The sequence below is a fragment of the Triturus cristatus genome, chromosome 9, assembly GCF_964204655.1.
Source record: "Triturus cristatus chromosome 9, aTriCri1.1, whole genome shotgun sequence".
NCBI classification, from domain to species: Eukaryota; Metazoa; Chordata; class Amphibia; order Caudata; family Salamandridae; genus Triturus; species Triturus cristatus.
This window is the reverse complement of record NC_140592.1, coordinates 485,933,329-485,947,826: the sequence shown is the minus strand read 5'-3', so window position 1 is coordinate 485,947,826 and position 14,498 is coordinate 485,933,329. Positions and strand designations below refer to the sequence as shown.

The window sequence follows — 14,498 nt, the reverse complement described above, 5'->3', positions numbered from 1 at the left end:
GAGAGGGTGCCTGCTCCAGAAGTAGGGTGTGGTTGTTAGTCCTGCTACTTTCTGCTGCTTCCGCCCTGTAGTACATCTGCGACCTCTCAATGCCTTCCTGAAAAGAAAAAATAATCAAGATGCTCACACTAGCTCAGGTTCTGTCTGCTGTGGATCCTGGAGATGGGATGGTGGCGCTGGGCCTGCAGGATGCCAATTTACCTATCCCTGTCCTTCAGGCCCACATGTGTTACCTGCAATTCACAGTGGGCAAAGAACATTTCCAGTTCGCTGTTTTCCCCTCTGGCCTCACCAGTGCCTCTTGGATGTTCACAAAAGTGATGGTGGTGGATGCAGCCCATTTGTGGAGTTTAGGGATTCCAGGCTTCCCCTATCTCGACTACTGGCTGTAGAAGGCATGCTCACCAAAGGCAGTCGAGACTCCAGACTATGGCAAACCACCTGCATTTGCTGGGGGTTACTGTCAACATAAGCGAAGTCACATCTAACTCCCTCTCAAATGCTCTCTTTCATCAGAGTAATTTTGTTTTGCCCTCCACCCTGAATTTCGGTTAGGCTGCAGGATCGCATTGCCTTCGTCAACCTGCTGGCACAACATGAGCAATGGCATATGTGGGTCCTGCATTGGGACATAAGTCCCAGTGGGAGCAGGATCAGGTGAATCTTTCCGACCAGATCCAGATATCAGAAGGAACTGCAAAAGATTTGCAGTGGTGGCTAATGAACTGCGATTGGGTCAGCGGCAGACTCCTCTCCCTTCCCCACCCTGAGCTCACAGTGGTGACAGATGCATCATTCCTGGGTTGGAGCGGCCATCTGGGAGAGGAGGAGATCAGGGTACTTTGGTCTCCAGCAGAATCTCAGCTTCATATCACTCTGATAGAGTTGGTAGCTATTCACTTGCCATTGAAATCCTTCCTTCCATCCACCCGTCAAAGGAAGGCTGGTTCAGGTGTTCACAGACAACACCACCGCCATATGGTACTGCAACAAACTAGGCAGGTTTGGGTCGTGGACCCTGGGCCAGCAGGCTCTGCACCTCTGGACATGGGTGGAACATCAGAAAAAGTTCCTGGTCACACAACACCTGATGGGATCTCTGAATGCCAGGGTGGACAAACTCAGCCGTCTATGCCTCATGGATCACAAAAGGTATCTACAGCTGGTGGTGGTGCAAGGTCTCTTTCAAGACTGGAGGGAACCTTGGTTAGATATCTTTGCCATCGACAAGAATGCACAATGTTAACACTTCTGCATCCTGGAGTTTCCAAAGCTAGGAGTTTGCATTCCGCCTACCACTCCTGCTCAGAGTTCCCAAGAATATCAGGACCGATCAGGTGCAAGTCATCCCAGTGGCACGGATTATGGGCATGGACAACATGGTATCCAAAACTCCTGAACATATGTCCTTGGGTCAGGCTGCCCCTTTTGGAGGACCTCCTGTCAACAACCGGGCAGGTTCCTGCACCTGAACCTGCGCACGATCCACCTTTGTACATGGATATTAAGCAGCAACAGTTGAGAGTTTTCTATCTCCTTCTCAAAGCTTATGATGTTATCTTGGCAGCCAGGCGTCCTTCCACTAAAATTGTCTATGCATGCCATTGATACAAGTTTGTGGCTTGGTGTTCCTTACGCCATGTGGACCCTATTTCTACATCTCTTTTTGAGGTTTTGTTGTTTGGTCTTTCTTTAGCCAGACAAGACCTTGTTCTGGGCGCTGTTACAGGTTGTCAGCAATCATGGCTTTCTTGCGGCTGCCAGATCAGCCCTCCCTATTTAAGTCACCCTTTATGACTTGGTTGTTTGAAAGGTTTACAACACTTGTTCCCACCTACACCTTTTGTATTGCCCCAATGGGACCTTAATTTGGTCATTACTTTTCTCATTTGAGCCCGAACAGAGCTGCTTTTGACTCTGAAAACTGTGTTCCTGATGGCCATTACATCAGCTAGGATGGTCAGTGAGCTTCAGGCTTTGTCTGTCCTGCCTCCATACACCAAATTCTTCCCTGACAAACTGGTTCTTCGAACGGGTGCCTCTTTCCTCTGAAGGTGGTCACGTCTTTTCACTTTGGTCAGAGCATCACCATGCCTGAATTCTACGCTCCAACTCATCTGTCCAGGGAGGAGGAGAGACTCCATCCTTTGGACCCTAAAAGAGCTCTGTCATTCTATACTGAATGCACCAAAGACCATTGGGTGAACATACAGCTTTTCATTGGGTTCACCAGCGCAAAGGACAAGACTCTGCAGAAACAAACCATCCCCACTACTATGTTGGCACGCGGTTTACCTGTCCTCAACATCTGCCAAGCTGCACGAGGATGTTCCTCCGTAGAGTTTACAAGACACTACTGGTTGGACAGTCAGACCCGTCATGATGAGCATTTCGCCTGTTCCGTCCTCCAGGACTCTTTGGTCTAAGTCAGTTGCAGACCCACCTGCAGGGATATATAGAATGGGTATCTATTCTAAGGTGAGGAATCTGCTGTAAGATGTCAAACCCTGCTTAATGTTTCGGGATGGCATATAATATAGATCATTTTTTTAGTAGAAAAGGTCCACATTTCTGCTTACAGGGACCACGGCCCTTGATGTACACAGCTCCATTATGATACATCTGTATTGGGTCCAGTCTATCCATATCTTACAAGGTGTACATGGACATCCCCAGGCTATTTAGATTGGGCCGTCCAGGCCCATGCAGTGGTCCAAACTGTTCTTTCAACCCTTCATAGATCTTTCCTTCCCTTGGCCATGTGTCTCTTGGTGGTCAAAAGAACAATCCATAACACCGCCATCTTCGATTTGTTACTTTCAAGATCCACATTAATATGTCAGAGGGCCATCTTGGGATCCCAAGGGAACCACCATCCCAGCCCATTCCTCCCAAACAGAAGGTATATCAACGCACAACTCTAGACCGTGTGAAACAAGTTTCCATTATGTATTGAGCACCAAAGGCAAAGTGGAGAATCCACCCGCGCTTGTCTCAACAATCTATATAGCGTAAAGTATGTGTAGTGCAAATAATTCAACTGGATGATCTTAAATTTTGATGCCACAGGAGCCCCCCTAGAGGAGACTTGCATCTACCCCCAGGCAAGCGTAGTCCGTTTGTGGAGCCAATACTTATTCCCAAGCCTCACACGGGCATGCAAATGAGTCAAGTGTGTTATTACCCAATGACATATATATTTGAGAAGTTCCTGGAGTTCTTCCATCAATACTTGTGCCTCCAACTGGCTAGAATCTGTGAGCTCTGTTTGTCCTACAATGTAGGGCCTAAGGGAGTATTGAAGTTGCAGGTATCAGAAAAACTAGCTGTGGTGTAGTTTAAATCCGGTCTGTAAAGTTGAGTAGGATTTTAGACTTGTCCTGGCCAAAATGTTGCCCGCTCTGGAGATACAATTTGCTGAAATCCTAGTAATTGGGCCTCCTGAAGGAGCTATCTTCCGGCCTACAAGGGGTTCTCTTTGTAAGCTTATTCTTCCAACATAGGGATTTAATTGTGTCATGCGAGTTGCTTTAAAAACATTTTTAGGTCTTGCCTAGGCAGCGCTTGTGCTGTCTCTTCTAGACATGCTGTATTCAGGTATGGACTTTTAAGCTCTGTTGATTTCCCCCCAATCATTTCGATTGGCTCCGGTTACTGTTCCTTGTAAATGTTGGCTTTTGATTTGTCAATAGGCTTAGTAGTCCCACCTTAGTAAATCCTTTTCTCCTGTTGTAATTTCCCATGAGGATTGCCTGTTACATGTGTTCTTACTTTAGATGTTTTAATTACAACCTGTGAGCACTATTTTCTTAAATCACTTTCTCCTGCCTGCTGTTGCAGGCAAGACATGCTCTTCCCACACTTTTTTTTTTTTAACCAGCACTACACGCCTCAGCTCCAATAACGGCAGACGCACCTTTCTTTTCTTATTTGTGGCTCACCGAACTCGACCGCATGCCTTTTTTTTTCTATTTCTATACTTTTGTTACAATCACGACACACCCTGCTTTAGCTTTAAACATTGTAAGCTAAAGCGTGGGTGCCGCGGGCTGCATTTTTTTCTTTTTCTATTTATTGATTTTTGTTACAATCACGTCACCCGCTCTTTAGCTTTAAACATCTTGAGCTAAAGCGCGGGTGGTACGATTGCTTTAAAAGTAAATACATAGATAAAAAAAAATTGCAATGCAATAGGTCTCGTATTACTGAAAGTTTGAACTATTTGCATTGTATTATTATTAGCAACGCTAATAGCTCAAACTTTCAGTAATGCAAGACCTATTGCATTGCAAATGCTTGTTTTTTTAGCACTTGAGCAGGGATAGGGTTTACTTCTGTCCATCTTCAGCTTCAATTCTTTAGGATCACTACTGTGAGTAGATGAAAGGAAATTATTGGCATCAATTAACTATGTGGCAGAGCCAAACTTAGGAAATTTGCAAGCAATTTCTATTTGGTCCAACGTAATACTCCTAGAATATTACGTTGCTTAATGGAAGCCATATCCCAAGCCCATATCTGTCCTGAATACGGCCTAGCTAAACAAGTACTTTCGCCACATGCAGCGTTTGTTAAAATGTGTTATACTTTAAACAAAGAAGTCTTTACTCTCATTTAAATGCTCTATTTGAAGGAAATACATTCAAAAAGAGACAGTAGAACCAACCCGTGGAATAGGTACTTTCAAACAGCAACAGATTTACTTGATGTTACGAAGCAATGAGATACTACAATACAAGTTGCCCTACTCGAAAACAATTGTACATAAATCCCTCACATTTTTATTGTTCTTAAAAGACAAAATGGGGTTTAGCAAAATGGTTACATGCTTGGCCTGTTATAAATGTAAATGCCTACCACCAAAGGGAAACTCATTTAGGAGAATGCTTTACTTTACATCTTAAGGCAGAAGTTTTTTTTATTATTATAAATTGTATTAGTTGAGAGTCTATTACAACATGAACAATGTAGGAGTTGAGTACAATACAGATTCGCATTGGACCAAATGTCTTGTATTAGTGTGATCATGTTCACTGTCTCTATGAAGCCTTTTTACCTTCTGCCAGCAGTCAGGCAGTTAGAGAAGCCCGTATATCCTTAGGGCAGAAGTCACCGGCAGCTGTTCTGTGTACTTTTCAAGTTGGTCTCCGTAGTAGACAAAATCTGCTATCCATTGCTGCTCGTCAGTACTGAGCGTTTACCCTAGCATATTGCTATTTTTCGTTTTGCCAGCACTAACACCATTGCTGTCAGTCTCTGCGCCACCTGTGACACAAATGTAACGAAGCCCAAGAGTCTGTTTTGGGGTTCCTATTCTATCTGTTACATTAACATGTTTGATAATGCGGCCGTTTTTGTGTCCAGTAGATTAATACTGGAGGACACCTCCAGGCCAGGTGGACAAAGTCAGCATCCACCTCCCCGCATCTCACACAGTGCGAGTCTTCCTTTAGTCCATATCTGTGCAGTCTGACCGGAGTATGGTAGAGTTGGTGCAAACACTTAAAGTGTATTATGGGTAGGTTATCATTACGGGATTGCATGCCTGTTTGTGTATAACACAAGACCCATTCTACTTGTGTCAGTGGTGGATTCAGTGCTTCATTCCATCTGCTCGATGCTTTCTCTGTCGTTATTTGTTTGAGTACTGTTGTAGAGCATGGTTATTAATCTCCAGTGTGTAGTAGTGATCAACAGTACGTGTAGTGCATGTAGAGTGGGAGGCTAACTGCTCAAACTGCAGCACAAAGGCAACAGTATGCAAACGTTAGCAGAGGAGTTGATATTGCGGGTGAGGGATATCTTCTAATTTAATGACCTCCCCTACTTTGTCCAGGATCTCCAATATTTTTTCCTCATGAGTTGCTGACATAAGGAAGTGGTACCGTAGCACGAGTTTTGGGCATAGAGAAGTTCCTGAGTGGCCTGTGCTTGTAATTGCTGTCATGCGCGTACCATTTTGATTTCTCTCTTATTTTCACCATTCCCCCAATGAGTCAAAATGGCATTTATGGAATCTGGCATGCACTATCTTATTTCACCACAACAGATGGGATGCATGCATGTGGGCTGTACCAGCAGTTTGCAAATTAGCCTTGAGCACATAAATAGTAAAGTCAGGATCACGAAAACCTCCTTTTGGATAGGGCAAGGTGAATATCTACCATCGTAGTTTGGGTTGTTTATCTGCCCAGGTGAGGGTGGTGAGGTGTGTTTGCAGTGTCTTAAAGAAATATTCTGGTAGCACTGTAGGGATTTTTGTACCTTGTCCTCAGGGCTCGATATAGCAGTGTCCAAGTTCCAAGTTCAAATAACTTTATTCGATTGTAAGCCTTTACAATCATAAAAGCACAATTCATATACATACAATATAAAATCATACCATACAATTCATTAGCAGCAGAAATTTACATAATCAATACAAGTCGAGAATAACGGGCAGGACAGAGCATATTTAAAAATATAAATAATTATATCAGAATTTAAAAAGTTTAAAATCTATAACAGTAATGACAGCATGATTAACCCTGCATGCTTTTCCTGAAGGTGATTGCTAGTTTCAAGAAACTACATACAAATAAAGTGCAGTCACAATTCAGGAGTAGGAGATAAAGAAGTGCTGGTTTAATCTGTGTGAATTTCAGTTTTTTCAAACAAGGTTTTTAAAAATAGCCTCCGGGGTACTATGTAATAGGGGCATATAAATAAAAAGTGTGCCAAGTCTTGCGGAGACTTCCCGTCGCAGCCGCAAGCTGGCAACACTTGGCCTCGATGAGCCCCACTGGGAACCGCTAGCAAATAATGAAACAGGTCAAAACGAAATCTTGTTAATAAAAAGCCTTCGTAGCTAGACATAGGCCATGATAAATATGGTTCCATATGTAGACAGGTTTTCAATAAAGCATGTTTCCTAATACTGTCTTTTTGGAACTCGACCTCCTCCCGGGCAAAAATCTTATTTGTCATGAAAATATTTTTCACGGAAAGGACATCTGTTTTAATAATAGAGATTGGGTTTAGAAATAGGTCCGGCCGACCCATTTCGGTAAAACAATCTTTAATATACTTTAACCATGGGACCTTGAGTCTGCCATCCCATGTTAGGGCTTCTTTAAGTATGTCATGAGTAAGAGGTATGTCCTTATTTAACCAGCAATTCAACCAACATAGTAAAGGGTTTACTGCTATTCTGTCACTAAGGTAAGGCACACCTAATTCTTCGTGTACCGAGAGGTTTCCGGATCCCCTTGGGAGCCTCAATATCTGCTTCAGAAATTTATTTTCTGTGACCTCCAAGTCATGCGTCTGGCTGTAGCCCCAAAGTTCGCTACCATAGCAAGCAGTGGCAACGCTTTTGGCTTGATATAATTTAAGTAGGGCGGCCACAATTCATTCGCTGTTTGAAAACCCCTCCAATCAGTCTTAGTGTTAGAGGGTTGTGATCATTGTAGATATTCATTTGAATGGTGAACCCAGAAGCCTGGTTTACAAGGTCAGCAGATAACAATAAATGATCAATAAAGGATCCCTGGCCTGATCCTTTAAATGTTGGAACATCAAAAACCTTGGACTCAGGCACCATTGACATAGCTACAGATAAATTATTTTCATTCAGTAGATCGTTAAGGCAAAGTCCACGCTTGGAGTGGTCAAAGTGGAAACCATTCATGCTGTTACACCCCAAGGATCCCATAGGGGTAACTCGTGGGTTACCACATGGGTGTACATTAAAATCACCTGCGATCAGCAAGTTACGTGACAAAGTGCCTGTTTCTTCATGCAACAACTCTTTCAGAGACATTATATTGCAATCCCCTTGATTGTTTATAGCATTATAAAAGTTAATTAAAATCAGAACATATTTCCCTCTCTACAGTTCAAGCACTTGAATGTTCCGATTTGCATGTGACCGGTTTCTTATTTGGCAGGATAAAGCCAAGTTGATAAAAATAGCCAGGCCCCCCTTGGCTCTTCCGCTAAATGAGGGTGCTGCTGGACTGAGAAAACTTTGAAAGCCCTCTATGAAGACATTTTTATCTTCCATCCATGTCTCTTGGAGGCATATAACTGCATATTTTTTGACAAAAGCCAGCCAGGCTGGATCATATATTTTGTCAGCCAAACCTGCTATATTCCAGGACACTAAACTCGCACTGCAAATAGCACCGTCATCTAGTCCGGTGACAGCTTCCATGTTAATAGATTTTGGTAGCCAATTTTGTTCTGCGTGTGTGTCTCCCAGAATTACTCTTGTAGAGGGACTTAGTTCTGTCTGGACTGGTGGAAGAGTAAGGGCCTCGGGTAAATCCTGCAATATACTAGTGTGCTCATGTAATACAAGACCCTCCAATAGAGAGTCTGCATCTAATTGTGTTTGATTTTTAGTAACTAAATCATCAGTCAAGGGGAGAGCAAATTCTACTTGTAAAGACCCAATTTCCCCATGTCCATGATTATTTTGTGAATTTGATAGGGCTGGGGCAGCATGTAGTCAGTCAACCCCCTCCATACCATCGTACTCATAAAGGACATCAAACCTATTTAAGGTAGGTACATTATAATAGGTATTAGGGTACTTTGATTGGGGGTAATCACAATGGTGAGACATCACATATGGGGCCCCCCATCTGTCGTAGTGAGTTAGTGGGTGGTTGACCTGTCTAGTTTCCCAAGATATATCTCTCCTAGACTGCCTCTGGTTTCCTGCTGCATGATGACCAAAGAACTTTGGTGTTACTCCCCTGTAATCGAAGATTTTCTCCTGCTCTAGGGTGGAGTATGAATGTGCATTATTTATACTGTGAGCACTTGGGGGATAAAAATAGCTTAGATCCATGATACGGATCAGGCTATTTATCGGGCCATCTTTCCAGTTGGTGATATGGCTTGCTACACGGTTATCCTTGAAATTAACAACAATACAGTCGCCCTCAGTAGATTTAAATCTATGGCCCACCCAATCAACCCTCCTGACATTCGTTATTTTACCACTAATGTGTGAAGGGATCGGCCTATGTACGGTTAGCCAATGGCTCACTTTGTTTTTTAAGTCCCCATAACTCTCTAGCTTACCCACTTCCAATTGTGGTACACCTATCATTACTATAGTATGAAGGTGGGATTCAGGAGGGAGATTAATATGGATGGGTTTTTTGTTTTGTATCACCTTAGGAGTTTGCACTAAACATTCAGCTAAGGTTTTATTTCCTGGTAATGTAGGCCTTTCAGAATCAGCCTGGTCAGCAGATAAAACAGGGAGTAAACCTTCCGCAGCCCATTCACTCTCGTTACTATCGGTTATGGGACTGACAGAGGTGGTGGGCTGGATCTTTGCTGCCATTGATTCATTATTTGCGTGTGAAGGTGAAGTTAAAACGTTATGGTCTATGGCTCCTGAGGGAAAAATAGATGCCAGATTTGGGCAATCAGTGTCTACATTATTGTTAGATCTTTTCTTTTTCATATTAGTTTGATTTCGTTTATCATTAGGTGGTAGCAAACCATCCTTCTGGATAAGTGCAGTAAGAGTTTTTAGCATATTCATATTATCCTCTTTGTGAGATTTCTCAAGCTTCACTAGGATTTGCTCTAAACCACTGATTTTTTCACTAATAGGATGCAAAAGTGATCGGGCTAACTGTACCATTTCAGTCAGATATGAATCATCTATGGTACTTGCATGGTCAGTTTGGCATGTCTGGTCTATATAAGTTTTAGCATTCTGTGGTTGTATTTCTTTAGACAGAAGTGCACCCTGAGTTATAGAGGTAGTAGTCGTAATAGGGGTGCTGATAGGTAGTTTAGCCAGTCTGAAATTTAGCCAGGTGTCCTTTGCTGAAGACTTATGGTTGCCCAAGGTCTATAAGTTTTCCTTACTATAGATTTAGTTTTCTTCCTGGGACGCCGCTTTGTCTTTTTAGGGGAGAACGGTTTGTCAACTGGTATTTTATTTACAAAAAGTGAACTTACCACAGGTACTTCCCGTGGTGGGTATGATTTCGATGTTCCTGGTTGGGGAGAACACAAGTTTTCCACTGAGCTAAAAACAAGCAATGGACTACTTTCTATGCTGTTAAATACATTGGGTGAACCTAATGATACATTTTTCCTACTACTTTTACCACTGGGTAATCCTGAAAAGGATTGTAGGAGGACTGATTCCTCCATGTTGGTAAAGGACTCCATGGTATTATCATTAACAGTAGTATATGTGACAAGATTTGGAAAACATAGGTTAGGGGTCAATGAGAGACGCCTCTCTGTGTTTTGTATCGCATCTGCGACTACTCCAATGGTCTTTTGTAGCATCAAATCTATAGCCGTCAGTGACGGTAATGGTGTGGGCATGGCGGTTTTATTCCTAGTAGACGATCTTGTGGCAACAAGGGTATTACACAACACAGGGACACTACAATGGCGCTTAATGCTTATAAGGCAGTGATGTAGAACTATACCCTACCATATATGCAATATTAAAATCCAATTGCCAACCTCAGTACAGATGCAAACAATCAATATGTATGTTTACCCAAAATGTCATACGATGTTCAGGGGGTGGCCCGTCCCGTCACCCTCGGTCCCCTGAGGGCCACAGAGGGCCCGCCCTTTGCCCGGGCTTAGCCCGGCGCTGCCCGCACGCGTCCCGCGACGCGTCCCGCGACGCGTCCCGCGACGCGGAGGAACCTACGAGTTTTTAAGCGCCTCCGGGCGCGTTGGCGGCGTCAGCAGCCGCAAAGGATCCTGGGGGCTGTAGTCTCCCCTGCTCTCGTCCGCGGTATGCAGTGGCGGCGGCGGGGGAGACACACAGCAAGAGGAAGGCGAGGAGTTGTGGCAGCAATGATGGGTAATTGGCCGGCGAAATTTACACCCCTCAGGTAGGCACAACAGCTGCAAGAAAGTGACCAGTGCCATACTTGCTATGTACAATCTTGTTTGGGTCTCGTTGTATCCATATCCTGAGGTATCTCACTGGGCCAGTACACCACCTCAGTGGGTACTCCAATTTGCAGGACACAGTGGCCAGTGTCATTGGGAAGACAAAGGGATTTGTCCCACTTATTACTGAGGTCCGCAAATCTCCCAAATTTTAAGTATTCCTGAATCAGTGGTGCAAGGTGTGTCTTGGGAGTGTTAACATATAAACACCATGTTGTCGGGATAGAGGGAGATGGAGAGTTGTCTCTGAATTAAGCACAGAGCCGACGCAGCATGGCACTGTTGTATGGTACAGGCCAGTGATTCCAGTGCTACAGTGAATAGCAGGGGGGGGGGGAGAGGGGGCAGGCCTGCCTCGTCCCCCTGCAGATTGTTATGGTTTCAGAGGGACGCCCATTTATTCATACTTAGGCAGTTGGACTAGAGTACAATAGTTTAATCCATTGTATGAAGTTTGCGGGCATGCCCATTCATTGCAAAATCGCAAGCATGTAACTATTAACTTAAAGGCTTTGGCGGCGTCCAATTTAGGGTTGAGTTGGTGGAGTAGTATGGAGATGGTATGTAAATTGTGACCTTTTCAGCACAAATCCCAACTGATAAGGCAAGATCAAGTTAGGCAGGAGAGGCATTAACCTGTTAGCTAGAATCTTTACATGTACGTTTATAAGTGATAGAGGCTTGTAAGACCCTTATCGCTACAATTCTTTTTGTGGCTTGAGGAGGGTAATTATAAGTGCTTCACGTAGTGTGGTGGCTAACAATTGTGTGCCATATGCCTCTTTCTATAGTGTAAGCAAGTGTGGCACTAGGAGGGGAGAAAATTCTATATAGAATTCACTTGTTATATCGTCCAGTCCTGGAGCTTTGCTCGTTGGAAGATTCGATATGGCCTCTTTGACCTCGTCAATTGTGATTGCCTGTGCTAGAAATTCCCTTTCACCCTCAGATAGCACGGTCAGCGCAATCTCATTTAGGTAGCTGCTCAGCTCTTCAGTGTAGCCCATGTCATACATTTTATATATGTTAGTATAATAATCTGTGAAGACTTCCAGTATGTTCTTGATGACATACTGTTCCGTGCCATCGGGGAAACTGAATGTTGATTATGTTCCTGTGCGCCCACTGTGCCTTTAGCTTTTAGGACAAAGCTCGTCCCTGTCTTCCCCCCACTCCGTGCGCCCTCGCCACTGTGTAGACATGTGTTTTATCTCTAGGTCAACTGGGGCAGTATAATCTTTCACAAGCGGATATATTTTGGCAAAAAGTGTAGGGTCTCTGCATGTTTCCTGCTGGCGTTCTAACCTTTGTACCTGCTGCTCTGTGTTGCAAAATTGCAAACACAGTGCTTTAATGATACCTCCTTCTTTACTAATGCATATGCCTCTAATGGTGGCTTTTTACGCTTCCCAGAGAGTACTTGCCCTTTCCACAGAACCTGTGTTGCCCCCAAAGTATGCTGTTATGCTGGAACATATTTCATTCCAAAATACAGGGTCTGTCAGCTCCTTTGACCGAAACTTTCAAAGGAATTAGGTGGATGCATGTGTGAGGATCACTATCGTGAGCAATACTGGGGTGTGGTCTGATAGTGTTCTGGGAAGGTATGTAATAGCCCGTGTCTAGTCATTATATCTTGAGTCGTCAGCCAGTAGACCATACAGGACCATGTGTTATGAACAGAGTATATGAATATGCCTTCACACCTGGTTATATATTTTGTTCTCTACAAATCCTGTGATCTTCCATGCTGGACAGTATAGCTTGAGCAGCCCACTTACCGTGTCAGTGTGTGGAGACTGATTTATCAAGCGTGGGGTTCAAGCAAGTATAGAGTTCCCCCTCCCCAGCCCACCACTCCTGCAGAACAGTACATGTCGTTAGTGTGAGTAGTTTGTTCCACATCACTGTGTAGAATGCTGGGTCATCATTATTCGGACTGTATGTTTTCAGTAGAGTAATATGGGTACGATGAATTGTGCCTTGTACATTTCACATAGCAGCCCTGGTCATCAGAGCATGCATATATGGCCTATACTCTGTGTCTGGGGGTAAGGTGCGTTTCCTGCAGATAGGCGGTATTAATCTTATGGTGGCCTAGGTTTGCTATTACATGACTTACTCTCCACAGGTCATTAAGTCCCCTAACATTCCAAGACAGGCACAACATGATTACCGCCAACATACATTCCCATTACCATGTGTTATTTGGTTCGATTTTGTGCGTGCTGTACTCCTAGTTTAGGAGTTGCGGATTGTTGCATGTCAAAATGTGTACTTCTGTTATTGTTGGTATATTTTGGGAAACATCCCTTACCCCTCTCTCCACCCACATCAGCATCCAAAGCATGCCAACAACATTCCCTTGTCTGCAAACATCGCATGAAACATGAAAGTTAAAAAAGGTTATCAGAAACACCCAGTTGGGAAACTAGATTACCGGTGGGTATTCTCTGCAGAGGCAGAGTTGATGGGATGTACAGTATAGGGCTTCATGGGTATTTCTGAGTACATAGGCCTTCTCTTGGTGAAGGTAGGCAAATGTTTTAATAAAGAAAGGTTGTGTTAATCTGAGTCGTCGTACTATGAAGCCCTCTCTGACAAATCAGGCCCAGTCGTAGGGAACCTTCTGCGGGTGCAACCTTTTCTCAGGAGACTAGCAACTTTCTTAGTGTGTTAAAAATGTGTTTCTTGCCCTACAATGAGAACTTGAGGGTAGCAAGATGTAGCATTGCATATTCTATACCAGCCTGTTATAGTAATTTATTCACTGGCAAGAACTCCCGTTGTGCCTCTTGCACTGTCAGCGTGAAGTCCAGGAAGAATTTGATGCCGTTGCCTTAGTGCATTAGGGCCCTTTTTTCCTATGCGAGTCTGAGGATCTTGTCCTGTCTCGAAAGTTCATGAAACATGCTATTGTGGGTTGGGCGAGGGCTGCAGGGCCAGCTATCAGTGTACCTTGTCTACCGCAGAGAGACGCGTAAACTTGTCCACTCGAAATATTGCCTGGAGGAGGTTCTCCACAAAGGTTTCCAGCTTTGCTGTGTTACTGATTTACAGTATTCAGAATACGTGCATTGTTTCTCCATGACCTGGCCCCCAGGTCCTCTGATTTAATCTTGCATGACGCCAGTGCCTTTTCAACATCGTCCAGTCTGCGCACCTCAAAATGCACTTCATTCTCAACATCCAAAATGTGTTGTTCCGCAGCTGTGACCGTAGTTATTCATTGAGCCGTACGATCCATTCTGATGGTGAGAGCATCTAGTTTGGTGTCAGCAGACAGGCTTTGCTGCATGGTGTGTAGCAGTGTTTCGAGGTCTTGTGAAACATCCTTGAGGACACTCAAAGTAGTGGGCTCAGCGTAGTCTTGCTGCATTTGTTCTGCCATTTGGGCTTAGACTCAAAGTGCTGTTTTGACTGCTTGTGGTCAGATTTCCCCTTGTTATCAGTGTAGCCTTGCAGTTTCTTGCCCACTACAGTCACTGTGTGGTAAGGCTCAAATCATCACAGCTGAGTTGTATAGGCTGCTCAGGGAGTCTTGGAAAAGGCATAGAGTACCG

General features: G+C 44.0%; 1 protein-coding gene across 2 annotated transcripts in view; it reads left to right on the top strand.

The window, feature by feature from the left end:
* The window catches only part of CTSW (cathepsin W), a 1,394,816-nt gene that overhangs the window by 973,273 nt on the left and 407,045 nt on the right, over positions 1-14,498 (top strand). The gene's annotated exons all lie outside the window — the stretch shown is intronic.